Here is a 16,427-nt window from a genome sequence, read left to right as displayed (position 1 = left end):
AACTTCAATCAAGCATAGCATGCAGCTGGTGATGTGAATTTGTAATTCAGCAACAGTGCAAAAATGCAAAGCTAGGCAGCAGACTATGTTTAGGATTGATAGGCTTCTAGGAGAAGGTAGCCCCTTTCCTACTCCTTCCCACCCCAAAACCCTTGATCTGCAGCAGTCTGGTATGCCACCCATAGACCAGAACAGAAACCAAGGACAGGGAAAATTATTCTGCCATTCTCCCCAGAAAGGAATGCTTTGCCCTGGAATCTTCCACAATGACAACACATCACAGAGCACAAACACCAGCCCCAAAAGGATGCCAGCATTCCCACAATCCTTTATCAAACAAGACCCTGCAGTCCAGAGGTACTCTGTGTCCATAAACAGGCATGTTTCTCACCTAATGTTCTAGACATCAGAGCAACTTAATTTTCTCATGCAAGTTGGAGAAAAAAATTTTCCACCTCCTCTGCTTTCTGGTCAATGTTTAAATGTCCAGGTATGCTGTATCAGTGATGAGGTTTTGTGTCACAGGAACAACAGAACTAGGAATAACACACTGGCTTACACCAATGGCCAAGCAACAAAAAAACCTAGGATCACCTAAAACACCTGAGAGAGAAACGCATAATCTGTCTCCTACTCATATGGGCTTATGCTTATCGTCAAGGTAAATTGTCATACAAATACCATTCCCCACGAACACACTCACTTTTAAAAACCATCTGTATGTTTAAAATGCTGCCCACTGTCCACAAGTTTCTTCCCAGAAAAGACTCATCCTACTGGGCAGATACGTACAGATTGCACCATCATCACTCACTGCCAGGGCTCCTATGAATAATGTCACACTTTATTTTTTCATATTTATTAAAGCAAATAAATATATAAATCACAGCTCCCATTCTGTTTTCTATGATGGACCATAAATTCCTCTGTCATCAATTGATTTATTTATCATCAGCAACCTTGTTCTGACTTACATTCTCCCAGCGAGGATCCAGCAGCAACAAATCTATGCCACACAGGGAATTCACTTGTTTAGATGAGGAGCAATCTGCCACCACCTCTACCATAAACATTATACACCTCTAAACTTAAAAGGACCAGAACTCTGCAATCAAGGATGAACCATCATCAGTTAAAGGCAGATCCTAGGTAGGCAAATGAAAAGAACTCCTTACAGTTTCACTAAAAACAGCAAAGCAACATTTTAATGAAACAGTCTTCATTAGAATTTAAAACATTTAATATCCTGGTATGCAACAATACCAGGGATACAACTAAAACCTGCTGCAGTCTCTCAGTTTTCTACTCTTAAGTGCCATGTACACTTCTGCACCCTTGTCAGTGTTAAGCACATACGTCAGTCCAGCACAAAGCCTGTTCCGAGCTTAGGAGACATTAAACCAGTGCAGTCACCCAACACCACTCCAGGACTGCCTTTCATGCACCAGATGCCCTGTCAGCACAGGGTAAGTTGAGACAGCCTTTGGCATAGCTCTGTGATAAAACAGGAGCTTCATTTGCATAACACAAAAAAAAGAGACCATGGCAGGATGTAACATGGATGCAGACAAGATCATCTGACCTGGTTCAAATAACATAAAGGGGAACAGCCCCCCTTAACTGACTGAAACCTAATGCATACAACACTACTGAACATCCCAGACATCCAAAGTAGAGCATTCCCCTACCCTTTCAGATATTCTGTAGTAGAAAAGCTCTATGCAGTGAATTCAGCTGTGGCCACCAAGAGGTTGCAGGCTTAGGTAGGACCACAGTACACTAGTCATAGGAAAGCACCATGCAGATGCGCTATATACATCATCCTCTCTTGCTTTGCTACTCTCAGGAGACCATAGTGAAGTTCTCTGCTGAAAAGAGGGTTGTGGAAAAAGAGTTTCCCCAAGAACAGAGAGGTGTTAGCAGGGGACAAGGCTACCGGCCCAAGAAGGAGTCCTAGGGCATGGGAGAAGGAATAAATTCGGGGGGTCTGGGGGTGGGGTGTATTCTGAGCCTATTACACACTTTCAGTCAAAAGGAAAGGATTTGCTAGACCTAGGCAAAGGTGGCTTGCAACAGAGAGGTGCAAAATGAAAGAACCGTATTAATAAGGTTGGGGAAAGGGATAGATGAATCAACAGACACCAAGGCAGCTATGGGAAGCAATTTGTGGTGTGAAGGAACAGGATGGGAGGAAAGGAGCAGCTGAAGATCACAATATGCAGAAAAGCATGAAGGCTTGCAAGAAGATACTTACCCTGAAGAGACAGCAAACTAGTAAGTGAACACAAGAGTGTTTGGGAGATTCTTTGCTTCTATAGTCTTGATAAGACAGCTTCTTTGCAGATGTCTAAAGCAATAAAACTAGTAATTCCTCTACTGTCCAATGCTGAAATGTCAACAAACGCTTTAGAGCTACCTCTACTTTATCTCGTTGTTCTCTTTTTTCCTTCTTAAGCACCTCGCGCAAAACCCAAATGGCTCAAAAGTGATGAGCTGGGAATGGTATTCAACCAAAGAGTCATTAAACATCAGTACACTGAACAATGCTCCTTGAAACAAGGAGTCATAAGTATTTTCCTCCTTTGAATAAGCTACAGCAGATAAAGCTGAAAGGCCTACTACATTTTCAGGAAATTTATTACTACTTACTTAGTGCACAACTTAAGGCATTGCAAATGGCTAGAGTCAGGAAGTTTTTAAGTCTGTGTTCTCAAAAGCAGAGCCACTTAAAACTGCCTTTTACACATTTAAGACTAAAACAAAAGTGCACTCCATGGGCTATTGATTTATTCTGGCCAACTGCAGCTTTAGAGAACACATCTCATTACAAAATGCTCGTGGATGTTCTCCTAGTTCGTGGCTCATTTACAGATGATTATAGAATGCTTGCGGATGTTCTCCTAGTTTGTGGTTCATTTACAGATTATTATAGTATTGTTATTTCATACATCAGTGCTTTGTAATAAACAACAGCATTGCCCTGGAGGGGCTTCAGTTTAATTGTCATTTCTTCCAGTCAGGTTCTGTTTGAAGATGGTGAGAAACTGCAGGAACTCCCTCAAGGACAACAGGTTTACAAGGGCACCATATCAATTTTATGAAAGCCCGCACATCAATTTGTCCATGTGCGGACAAATGATGAGTTCTCCTCCCAGTAAGAGGACCTGCAAGGCTACAGTGTGTCTCATCATTCACCTATTTCTTTGAAAGGTAAGATACACAGGGTGATTTCAAGCCCACAAAAGGCTGAAAGTGAAACATCCCATTTGACAGATGTCACATCACCAGCTCACATTTGACCTGAGCTCACAAACAGGTTTATTGTTCACAAGTTCTTGAAATTACTTCCCCCAAAAAACATTATGTTTTTTCACTAACATCCACACAGCATAGGGAGCTCTAATACTTTTTAGCTGGTAGGGATTGCCACTGAGAGCTACTGCACAGATGCAGTGTGTAATTCCTGTTCCAGCATGTTGGGGTGCCAGGAGTAGTGCTGGTATGTGTCATCTGTCCTTAGCACAGCAGGGAGATAAGGCTCAGAGAGATTTTACCTAGGGTTATAAGTTGTGGTAGGGAAGGACCATGTGTCCCCAAGGAAAGAGCCACCCCGGTTGACATAATCCATGATCTAGGGCAAGACACCTCTCTGTAAAATTAGAGCAAAGGACTTGATTACCTTTTGTTAAATGTTTTTACAGCCTTAAACAACAGGCATTACATCAATAAAAGGAATTCATTCTATAATTAACATACACACTGTCCTACGAAGGCACTGCACACCACTAATAACCTAAAGAGTGCACCTGGACAATTATTTTTACATCATTGTAGGGTTTTAAAATTTTATCTTGCTTAATTTCCAGTGAAAGAACTCCTCCTATACCCATTCTCTATTTAATTTTAGTTGTGGTCTAAGTGCTTTTTCTAAGATCCAGTAGATTTGAAAGTTAAGTGGCTCCCTACCATACAAAAGCATAATTCATGTAAAAAAAAAAAAAAACCCACACCCAACAAAATAATTAATTCCAAATGACCCCGTTGGAAATCACAGTTCAAAACAGACTACAGGACACTAGACTCATGGGTCTCTGTGGACCCCTGCATTGGAGCCACAGTAAATACATACCACAAATGGCAGCTTACAATACAAAACTCAGACAGCAAAGTCACCAAACTCCTAATATTCTTCCATGACCCAAATGCCGCAGCCAGCTCCAGCAGAGAGGGTTTAGACTGAAATGCAAAAAAATGTAGCAAAAGCAATAAAGAAAACTAGCACCAAATTATAAAGCGGTAAGGCCCTTGTCCTCCAAGCTCTTTGGGAGCTTTCCCAAATTACTTGGCCACCAGTCTGAAAGACAGCTTTTTGTTTGGGTTTTTTTGTTGTTGTTGTTGTTGTTTCTTGTTTTTAAACCATTCACCTGCCTCAAATCCCTCTCTAAATGCAGTTTAGTAAGAGTGGATACATGCAGGTCAGCTCCATGATTGCCCAAGTTGTATTATATCCAAAATCTGATAGCAGTAGCATTCAAGAAAGTCATGGGAAAATACAGATTTTTATTTAAACCTGTCCACAGTTTTTATATCAATATACAGTTGACATATACATGTGCACACCCAAAGCACTACTGAAGGTAAGGGTTGAAAAGGTCTCAAGAGTTCTTCTGTCCAGCTCCCTGACAATGTAAACACAGGTACATGTGAGACACCAATATACTAAAACTGTATCCTCAAATAATAGCAGCAACAGCAGATGCTTGTCCTGGAACACCGTCAAATCCCCTCTGTAGCTCCTTTTGAGGGTCTGAAATTGGGCACCAGAAATTGTGGCCCCAGAAATCACCATTATACACATTCACTATGTCTGTGCCTTTTATGTACATATTTAGTATAATCTTTAGCAACATACAGATGTATTATACACGTTAATTAACAACAATTTATTTTTGAAGAGCAGGAACAAGTTGAGAGTTTCATGGCAATGCCTTTTCCCTACACATCCAATTTTTCCATGAGTTCATAGCTCCACTCTCACTCTACTATGGTTGGATTCAAATAGTTTAAACACAGCTTCCAGTGCTGCCACATCATGTGCTAAGTGTTACTCCGAGCAGCCAGAAGCAAAGATGTAAAGAGGAGGCGGCGGAGGAGGAGGAGATACCACTTGGCTAGAAAATGAGCCAGGAATCAGATGGCAGCCAGGGAAACAAATTGACTTCTGTTGAAGAGGACTTTTTTTATTAAAAGATTAAAAAAAGCAGATTGTCTGGCTGAAAAATGAACAGGTGGTGACTCTACTTAAATTCTGGTTCGAAGCACAGCCCAGGTTCAAGAATGAATAGAAATGATTGCTGAACTGTAAAAACATAGCAGCAGCAGCATCATCAGTTATACCCATCAGAATAACAGCTCACCGCGAGTCTTTGCCTTATAGTTACAGCAAGGCATGGTGATGCGAGGCAGTCTGTTGCAGCAGACAGATGTCTATAAAGAAAAATCACAGACAATGACAGGTTGTGGCCTGATGCTAAATTTCACGGAACTGGTCTCTATGAATTCAAATGGGTCTTAAAAGAATACCTCTTTCCACAACTCTTTATATGGAGTGAGGGATGGGGGATCAGTGCCTGTGCTTTTCTTCAAACAGGACAATCCTATGGATCTATGGTCAGATTAGCAGTGGGGAAATTTATATGTCAAAGCAATGAACCAAATGGCCAAGAGTGAGGTTTAAGCCTCCTGCCAAAATTTAAAAACAATTCCATGCAAACTGTCACAGAAGAACATCACACAAAGTCTCACCAGTTGTGAAATAAGAAGCCCAATGCTTTAGCTAATGCCCATATTAGTCAGGATCTCAGGAGACAGATGTACAGGTTGAATAAAGGAAGCCTACACATGACAGACCAGCAGGCACTGAGTCTTTCTAACCACCAAGGGTCACTGTTGATTCACTCAGCTGAGGAAACAGTGGGGAAAGTACTTTTGATTATAACAAGAAACTGACTTTGTCTGAGAAGGCCCTCTAATCCCTAAGACACCTGTGAAGGCTTGATGGTGCTCCTCTAGGATACTTCCTATGACAATAGCACTCCTGACTACAGCACACAGCCACTAAGACAGGATCCAGGTTGGTTGCAACTGCCCTTCAGATACAAATTTCTCCTCAATCATTTACATCTCACTCCAGAACAAAGCATGCTAGCAAGATCCTTAACTTATACATGCCCACAGACACCAACAGCAACTTGGATACCTGGCCTGTCATTCCCAAGCCTAATTATCCATTAGCAAATCTCAGCCCGGAATCTCTGAACTTTCATCTGTCTTTGCATAAGCTAAAGAGGGGTCACAGGACCCTCCTCTCTGCTGCCACAGATAAGGATCATTCCCTACTTTTTTTCTTGGGAATAACCTTCCTGATGGTTTCTTTTTTCCTTCTTTTAGTTCTCAAAGCTCTGTCCACTGGCCTAATATCAACTGATTTCACTACTCAGCCTTACATTATCTTCCTTCTTGTTCAAAGAATTGCTATCATGTCACCATCTTATTTAACAAAGGAAGAAAAGATTAATTTAAGCACCAGTTTACTGTATCTCAGGTCCTCTGTCTTCAAATGGCAGGGGGAGAGAAAGAACTTCAGTGCTAATGAGACAATGTGCTAATGCACACACCAGAGTGCTGCATTACCTCAGAAGATTGCAGCACAGCTTACGTACAGGTAGCTCTTCAGCTTTTTTTCTTTTTAAAAAGGAACAGTGTGCAGCCATAAACCACTCAAATATGACTAATTTACACACTCTGGAATAATCCAGCTGCTATCCTGCAGCTTCGCACCTGCAATTGCATGCTGCAGTCTGCGCAGGCTCTGCAAACATTCATTAGGCTTTAGGATATCTCACACCTACAAAGAGTCCAGTTGCAGTGAGCTCACACCAAGCTGGGGAACTGAGCAGGATGCTCTGCAACAGCAGCTCCAGGTTGAACCATACCTGGATCTCGACACTGCAAAGGTGAGAGAAGCATATGAGAGTACTCTGAGCTCTCCCTGCTGTCACTAAGGTAGAGAAAGCAGCACATGAACCAGGGAAAGGAGGCAAGCGGCAGCCATGGAGAGAGACAGGCAGGTGAATGAAGACACAAGCATTTTTAAAAGCTTGTACAGTGCAGCAAGGATTGGGGGAAAAGCAAACTAAGATTTAAGAATAAAGTGGGGAGCAGGAAATTGCAACTGGCTGGGCAAAGACAGGGAAACTGGTAAGAAAATACTGTATTCGATGCGGTCAGGAGAGAAACTGTAGGTGGAAGGTACACAAAAGTTGCTAAGTGATCAAGGGCACAGGGGCAGAAGCAGAGCTATAGGGAAGGGGCCTGACACTGGCTGTAGGGCCACACTGGGAAAAGACAGGCTTGGAACAAGAATAATCTAGAAATAGAGGCACACGCATAAATCCTGCACTCCAGTGAATATCGACCTCCTGACCAGGGTGAATGCTTCCTGAGTCTTATTGCTTCTCTGCTGTCAACAAATTCATGTGCAACCTGCTGGCAAAGCATCTCAAAAAGAAATGACAGGATTTGTGTCTTATACTTTTGCCAACGTGGAGTCACTAAATGGGCCTCCATCTCCACCAGAGGACAAGTGGCTGCTCAGCTGCAGATAAACGCAGGCAGCATCAGCCTTTAGGAAACCTGCTGCAGGAATTGGTGTTAATGTAGATGCAGCCGCCTGGGATTGTCAGTCAATCAGGAAGATTGGCTGGATGAATATTCAAAGCCCAACACTCGGAGGACAGCAGGTAACCAAGTTTCTTTTGCTGTAAAACTTCACAAGGAATATGAAGGCAGCAAACTGTCTTTAACTCTTCAAATTACATTACACATTAATTAATTACATTAGAAATTCTCTGCACATTCTCACATTCTAACTATAACTTATGTCACTTATTTGTGTGTCTGCTGAATTAGGGGACAACTCACTTATAGGTCAGGCACAAAAATACCATTTACCCAGCATTGGCACGACAGCACCTTCACTTGAGATCATCCCTTACGAAAAGGTGCGGCACATTAACACTGAGGCTTCAGCACACAGCAAGTCCCTGCCCTCCGCACTCTCCTGTGCTTGCTTAATGCCAAGGGTCTCTATGGCTGCTAATGGGACTGCTCATGAGAGGAAACCAGACCCATGAGTATGGACCATACTGAAGCTTAGCTGAGGAAAACAAGGATGAGTCCTGGGGAGCCAGGGCCAATCAACTGCATGATAAAACAGATACAGAAGTATAGTCTTGAAGATCAATCTCACACACAGACTCACACCTGCAGTGTGAGTATTGGAACTTCCCTCTCCAGAGGGGACAGCTGGCTACAACCTCAAGTCCAGAAATGGAGCAAGGAACTGTGTGTCAAGCAGGCCTTCCCTCTAACCTCTTGCTGTGGCACCTGGTCTGCATCACACACAAGCCCGCAAAACTCCTTCTCTGGGATTCAGAATTGCTCAGTAACAAAACAGTGCTTGAAAAGGAGCTCTGAGCCTGACGACTCAGCATATAGACAATAAACCTTCCTTTAGGAAAGGAAAAAATAAAATGTGAGCAAGAAAAGAGCAAAAGCTTAATTAATTTGTATCCATTTACTAATGGCAGACTATTCGCACCATGCTGGGAGCCTCTCTTCCATTTAACAGTACAAGAAAGGCAGAGTATTTCTGACCTGCTGACAAGGTTGCAGCTGACATCAAGCATAACAGACCTAAGTAAAGGAAGGGAAAAATATTACTGTGGTTGTTACTACAAAGACTTGAAAGGCCAAAGTCAGCAGCACAGCAATACTCTTGAAACGTATGCTTCTGAGGGACTATCACCATAAAAGTTTCAGCTGTAAATATTGTCTCTGCAGTAGTAGAAACAGAGGACATTTTGTGTTCATCATCCAAACTGAATTAAAAAACAAAACCAAACAAAAAACCCCAAATATCAACAAGTCAGGCCATATACATATACACACAAACACATAAATCTTTCACCAACTGGGACTGTTTCCAGCTTTTGATGCTGTGTCTTGAATTAAGATTGCAGTTTCTCTCTGAGTTAGCCCAAAGCTCTAACAGCTTGTGTGGCACTTGTATTAGCACCCACCTGGAATGAACAGAAGGTGAAGGTGGTGAGGGAAAGACAGCAAGCTCACAGTGGTTTAGGTAATAAAATAGAAAGCAACTGAGGCCATTTGACTCTCTCACCAACTGCTGCCGCTCAGTTTTAGCGTAAGACTGAACTAAATTATGCCTTTGCAGTCATACATACACAACTCATCATCTTCACTGTGAACATGCATGAGGAAAAAAATGAGTCCAAAGCAATACAGAATGGCTGTGCCAGCCACTCAAAGAAAATGCCCAACCACATAGTGCTGAAAGCTACGGTTGGAAAGCACATCGGCCACCCAGATCTAGCTGCCATCATCCATCCACTCCCCTACTGTCATGACCAGCTGGTCTGTAACTGGCTGCAGCCTGCCATGAGTTGGTTCTGAAAACACATCTGAAAACACGAGATCAGTGAAGATACAGAGAAGGTGGCTTCTGCCTCTGCACCAACATTCATCAGCTGAAGCGGGAAAATGCACACCAATCATTTTGTATAATAGAAAGAGTCACCTTAACAAAGCTTTGTCACAGCATCCATGTCTCTTGCTGTCAAAATAAACACTGACAGTCTAAATGCCCTTTATATAGCTTCAGAGACATCAGCCTCTGAGACTATTTGATTCTGCTAATGTTATCTCTTAAGCTTATTTTGGATTTCACAACACATCTACACTAGAAATGCAAGTACCTAGTGACATTATCAGCTGTTCTGGTGGACACTACCTTGGTGCTTTCTATGGAGGGAAGGGAAGAAGGGAAGAAGTCCCAGAAATGACATTTACTTTACAACTCTGCAGCAGTCAGGCAATCTTCCTGATACAAGCCAGTAAAATGAGCCTTCGTTCTTCCAAGCAGATGCACAAGCCCCCACCTCCCAGTGCAAACTACTTATAAAATTATGCACTGGCATTTATTTATTTATTTGTAGTAGTATGAGAGCGCTGAAACAAATACATGGAAGAGTTCTGCCTAACTTAGAAATCAAAAAAGCATTTTCTAAGGTTCCAGAAGGGAAAAAAAACCAAAAGAACACATACCAGACACCAGCCATGCACCCTTCCTGCTTCTGTGTGATTATGTACAAAGAATTCAGTGGTGTTTAGAGGCAGTAGCTCACCAACTTCAACACAGAATACATCTGGTTGTCCAGAAAAACAGAGCACAAACAGCAGCTCTTTGCTATTCCCTTCCAGCATGTCTGCATCTTGTCTTTCCTTCTGTAAGATGTTTCTCTAGGGTAAACCAAACTCTAAGCTCCATTCAGCTCATGGAGCTTCCACAAGATCATCAGCAAAGGCTTATGCATAACAAGAACCATCTTAACTAGTGGATCATGCCTTCTTTAGGACCATGATACTACTAGTTATGTCCTTAACACATCTCCAGGTGATTAAGGTAAAGAAATTAGGAAGAGCCTCTTACTGAAATCCCTGTGAGAAAGAAACATACTGACTACTCATTCATTCATTGAGGACCCTGTGATGCAGACACAGGCTCTTTCTAAATAAGATCACCAAATCTGTTCACAGAGGCCTTGTATCAGCTGTTGGGAACTGATAACTCTAAGCCATTTAAAGGTAAAATGCATGTGAACAAGAGAAATTTGAGAGTAAGATCTGCTGCCTGCTAAGCACACACCCATTTCCCCAGCAGAGCATTTAGTATTACTTGAAGCAATGCCTGTGCACACCAAGGTGGGCAAATGTCTATGTTTACTGGTGCCTGTCAGAAAAACTTACTGCTGGTTATCTCCTGGGCCAAATTCTGATTCTGAGAACTCCAAAGCAAAAGTGAGCAGTCAATATCCCAGAAGATCTGTGAATGAGAGAGATGATTTAAGTCCAGATAGATCTGGGGGAGCCATGTAAATGTATTACAAGCACCAAGATTTATTTTAATGCCTGGAGCTGACAAGGTCTCTCTTCTTATTTAATTGCCCACTCATGACTAAGTGAAGTGAGTCCACGTGGGATGCTGAGATAAAGATGAGTGGCTCTGTCTAGCCTCCACACTGAATGCAATACAACACTAATATAAAAGAGTGAATCTCCCAAGCACAGATCACTATATTATCAAGCATTTGCTGACAGCTAAAATAATTCAATTTAGGGCAGAAATACACCTTGCAGTGCACAGACAGACTGGTCTCTGTGCACTAATCTGGCAACGATCTTGCTAGGAGATTTGCTACTGAGACCTCTTACTCTCCTCTCTTGATAAATGCAATCTTGTGCTACTTACATTTGTTTAAAATGCTGCTGTAGACATCCTCCCCAACTTAAAGCTACAATCACAGTAACTCCTATGATTCTCTCCACCCGCTCTCAGTTACTTGTTTTAATGCTGAGGGTCCTTCCTGGCTTCTCACCCAATTATCCTCTATCACACACTGACCTCCCACCTCCACTATACCAAAATCAGCTTGCATCATTCATCTGCAAAGCTTTTCAGGAACAAATTTTGTCCTCTCCTCTCTCCTGGCAGTGCCTGTACATATGAGTACATGTCCAAAATCCTCATGGCCTCCCTCTAGCATCAGATATCTCATCAGGTAGAAAGGCCAAACAGTAACCACAAACAGCAACCTGTGAATGGCTGGGCAGCTATATATATTTTATATATATATATATACACACACACCATACTCCATTGCCATGTTTTCCCCATTTTCTTGTGTTCTTCATATCCATTTAGTGCCTCTGACTTGACTGCAAGTTCTTTAGGGCAAGGACTGCTGCATAACAAGCCTTTGTGTAATACATTATTGATGTCCATGTGGGCTTCTAGGCACAACTGTGATACAAATCCTTAATGACAGTGGTAAGAAAACTACTGGCATGAGCTTAAAAGCCAAGCTGAGCCCTTTAGAAAAGTCTGGCCTCAGTGATAAATTTAGGTTTTTAAATAACCCATAGTCCCAGAGCATTCAAGTGACTCATCCATACCAGTTAATTTATTCTTACAACACCTAGGCTAGACAGGGAAATTTAAGCTCCCTCACTTAATGACTTTGGGATACTGAAGGGTGCGCAAAGAGAGGGACTGAATCCAAGATCTGCAGCCTTTCATCTTAATGACAAGATTATGTTTTTTCCCTTTGGGAACTACAGCCTGATTCCTGATCTCAAGTCACCCAACATCATGCTTAATATTCTCTCCTGATAATTAAGAAGTAGTATGAGTGAGCTGCCTCCAAAAAGAAACATCCCTTCTTACACTTATGAAACAAGGTCAAAGAAAGTTGGAATAAGCAGGTGTTACCCCGTGCAATCCAGAAGGGATAATGCATTTAAAATGCATGTTACTTAAATCCTAGATGGGTAGGTGTGAGCAAAAACTTCAGATACAAAGTATACGTGTAATACGAGGAGCGAGCAAGGAAGGAAAGATTGGATCTGATATATTTATTTTCATCTTTAAACCATATTAACTCTCTTCCTGACACAGCAAAAAAGAAATTAACCTCTTAATTTATCCTCACAGCACAGTATTAAATAAGAAAGTTTTAGCTCTGCTTTACAGATGAAAAATTGACATACATTGACTTTAACTAAACATAAAAGAGTGAAACGTCCGGCAAATCAAACAGCCCATCTGGCTGGTTACTTTTTGAAGCTATGTAACAAGATCAAAAAGCAAATAACCACTGAAACCACACATTGGGGAAATGCCTATCTCAGAGCAGCCAGGAGCTCTGTGCAAAGGCTAGGCAGACTTGCCTGAGACTTAGAGCTGGGTCCAGTTGCCACTTTCCCATAGACCTGACCTGAGCCTACCATTTTGAAAGTCTTATTTCTGAAAGGAGTATAATAATATTTCCTTTCTGTCGTGCCCATCTAGATGCTAAATTCTTCAACATCACTTACGGTGTGTTCGTAGGGAGCACAGTGCAATGAGATCCTGACCAGAAATGAGGCCATCAAGCCATGCCATGGCAAGTGTGATAATGCCTTCAAGTCAAAGTGACAGTAGAATCCCCCAGTTCTCACAACTATTTAAGTGCATAGTTACGGTTTACAGTGTATTTGTACATTCCAGGTGTTTGCCCAAACATCTTAGGGGTAATTATAAACACTACATTAAGACAGCCTTGCCTGTACTCTGGTTAAGACCATGTGTGAGTGCTATGAAATGCTACAGCACTTTTCAAGAAGAAACTGGCATTTACAGAGAGCAAGCATGGATAATATGCAAGACATTGTTAAAATCAGGCATCCTGTAACTGTTCCTGGATAACTGTGCCTCTGCTAAGTGCCAGCAACTGCATTTAACTGCTGAATGCTATTTAGCAATATACTTCTAACAGAATTTTTCTAAACAAGTCTCAGGAAACACAAGTCATTTATTATAAGCAGACTCTTCACAAAGCAGAATTAGAAATTAGGAATAACGAGTATCTACTCAAACATTTATAATACTACATGACTGTGTAACAGGCAACAACAACTGCCTGGTATATGTATATATGACACAGTGTAACACTGTTCCCAGCGCGGAATACTTATCCTTACAACAGAAACAGCTGCAAGAAATTACAAGGGTCATGAATCCTTTCCAGCGTATAAGACGAGCCAGAGAAATTTCCACAGGTGACCCAAGAGACACCTATGCCATGTAGGAGAGGACTGCAGACATGCTCACCTAGCAAAGACCCATGCCTACAGACCTGTGATGTACACAGCTAGACAGTCTTAGGAAACCACCACATTTTGCCAGGCACATTAAGCCACGTCAGTAAAGACACAGCTGCACCGATACCATGACATGACCTCCAAGTCCTGTGCTCCCTTTAGCCAGTGCCAGATTAGTTTCATGCACAGTTTTCACTTGCAGAAGTCATGGTTCAGCCTTAATGAAATTGTTCATTAATTCTCTTCGTTCTTTGAACACAACTAACCCCCTTGAAAAGGCAAAAGAACTCAAACATGAAACAGTGTTCCCCTTTACTGGCAAAATCCGTGTGAAAAATGAACTCTGGGGTAGAAGACAGCCTCCTTTCTTCCAGAAAGCCTCAACTGGTACCACAAGGCTAAAATGACTTAAGTCCAGAAGTAACATGAACTGTAAGAAACAACAGGCATTTGGTTAGTTGATTGTTGGGTGGGGTTTGGTTGGTTTGTTTGCATGGGGGGGTTTTTGTTTTGTTTTGGGGTGGGGTAGGTGTGTGATATTAGCATTTATGTACTAATAGCTTTGAAATGGTTAGCCCTGCATGACAGGGACTCCTGGAAAGCTCCAGAGTGTTTGACTACACAGAAATAATACCCAGAGATTTATTTTTTTTTTAAGTATGGTCTAGTGAAGCTGAAAACTGCCATTGCAGAGGACAGCCTCTTTGAAGACGCTTCAGACTCTTAACTCTGCCATGACGCTGAGGAAGGGAATGAAATTGGTGGACTTGAGTGGGGGGTTCATTTTCATTTATGTCTAAAACAGATATCATTCCTGCCTCCTCCTGACTTACATACATTGCATTTGGACTCCATAGTGAAGGAACAAAGCCCAACAGAATGGGAAAGAGAAAAATAGATATGTAACAGAAGTGAGAAACTGGCACTTAAAGCAAAGCCTAAACAAACCCAGATAAAATCACTTCATCAAGTGCCTCAAAAACAAAGGGTTTCTTCAGCTTAGCAGAGAAAGCAAAACCTTGAATCATTCAAATGAAATCCTCATCTGAGCAAAGTTTGCAGTGATTTTGTCAATGACACCAACAGGGTTAGGATTAGCTTCTCTATACTTTGAAATACACTAACCTTATTGGGATGCTCTTCATTGCAAGGATTCCAGTTAGCACTGTGAAAATCTAATCTAAATTCTGCCTCTGTACAATCACAATAATGCCGTGGTAGCAACAGCAACAACAGAAAAACACAGCATTTCAGAAGATCCACAACTCATCAGAGCAAGCATCTCTACTGAAATATTAGTGTTTAATAAAATCAAAATGTTGACAATATTAAAAACTGAAAATACAAGATACAAGTCACTCCACCTCACAACATTTCCATAAGAAAGAGGGGTTTGCTCACTTTTCATTTCTGAATTCTTTTCCCTTATTTTAAATTGAGTACTTTTCTCCTGCATATTACATTTATACTTCAGATGTCAGAATCTAAATGAAATATTTCAGTTTTGAAATTTGAAACAAAAAAATATAGACTGTAAGTCAAATATCCCCCTATACACACATGTAAGGCTACAGAGTTTTCCTTTGTGGAGTCTTTCAACATTTTTAGGTCTTGCTCCAAGTCAGTAGGAAGCAGAATCCTTATCAAATTTCCAAATGCCAGAGGAAACTGGCCTTCCACCCTCCAACATGGCTATTTCCACATCCCTTTGCATCAACTGATTTTAAATGAGAATCGAGAAAGAAATCCAAACTTTAAAGGTGATTTTTTTTAACTAATGGTGTAACTGAACTCACACAGACACCGCTACAAAGACACTTCATACTGAAGAGTAGCATCAAAGGCTCGGAAGACAGAGTGTGCAGTTTCCTTGAGTTGAGCAGCCCGAGAAAGCTCCAAGGGAAAATGCCATATTTAACAAAATAAACAAAGCTGGCAACTGTGAAATGAGAATGCTTCACATTCAAGAAGAAAATTTAAACTAAAAAAAAAAAACCAAACCAAAACCACCAAACCAATTTACCCAGTAAAATTAATCAACTAAATTTAAAGTTTTGTGTTACATTGTAATTGGTCTGTCTCAGAGATGACTGTTTGCATCAGCTGTGGAGTAATTAGGACTGCAGCTAGTAACAAGCATCTCAGCAGCTGCCACTTTGTCCAGATACACATTAATGGTATAAAAGTCCATAGAGAAACACAGCAGTGTTACCACAAGCTGCCTGCCTCAAAACACCACACCTATGCAGTCACTGCTCCCGTTCGAACATGGATTATAGCCACACAGATTGACAAGTTATCTCAGCAGACAGCACAAGATAGCACATCGTGTTAGCAGTCAGCAGGGCTACAGCAAGAGTCACTCCGAAATAAGCATCCCTGAAACATACACAAATGTGGGCGTTGAGTCCTTCAGCATGGTTTTGTCCTACAAATCCACATCTATGAAGCTGCTCTGTTTTATTTTTTTATTTATACTTTTTTTTTTAGATAAGTACCTAAAGAGTACAGGAAAGGCATTGTGGGAATCATCTGACATGAGACCTTGAAAGCTGGAATTCACTACACTTATCACTGTGTTTATGTGATTCATAAATAGTGCAGTGAAAACTCATTAATAGCTTTTTCAACAACTTTTCCTCACT

The 16,427-nt window shown here is 41.4% G+C and overlaps 1 protein-coding gene across 11 annotated transcripts in view; it reads right to left on the bottom strand.

The window, feature by feature from the left end:
- Positions 1–16,427, bottom strand: part of TSPAN4 (tetraspanin 4) — a 462,762-nt gene that overhangs the window by 341,686 nt on the left and 104,649 nt on the right. Inside the window, exon 3 of one of the 11 annotated variants that reach the window (XM_064452457.1) lies at positions 10,891–10,966. The exons of the other annotated variants lie outside the window; for them this stretch is intronic. The gene's annotated coding sequence lies outside the window, so the exon portion shown is untranslated. The remainder of the gene's footprint in view (positions 1–10,890; positions 10,967–16,427) is intronic. 11 annotated transcript variants of the gene reach the window in all.

This window comes from Phalacrocorax carbo, chromosome 5, assembly GCF_963921805.1.
Source record: "Phalacrocorax carbo chromosome 5, bPhaCar2.1, whole genome shotgun sequence".
NCBI classification, from domain to species: domain Eukaryota; kingdom Metazoa; phylum Chordata; class Aves; order Suliformes; family Phalacrocoracidae; genus Phalacrocorax; species Phalacrocorax carbo.
This window is presented reverse-complemented; position numbering and strand designations above follow the sequence as displayed.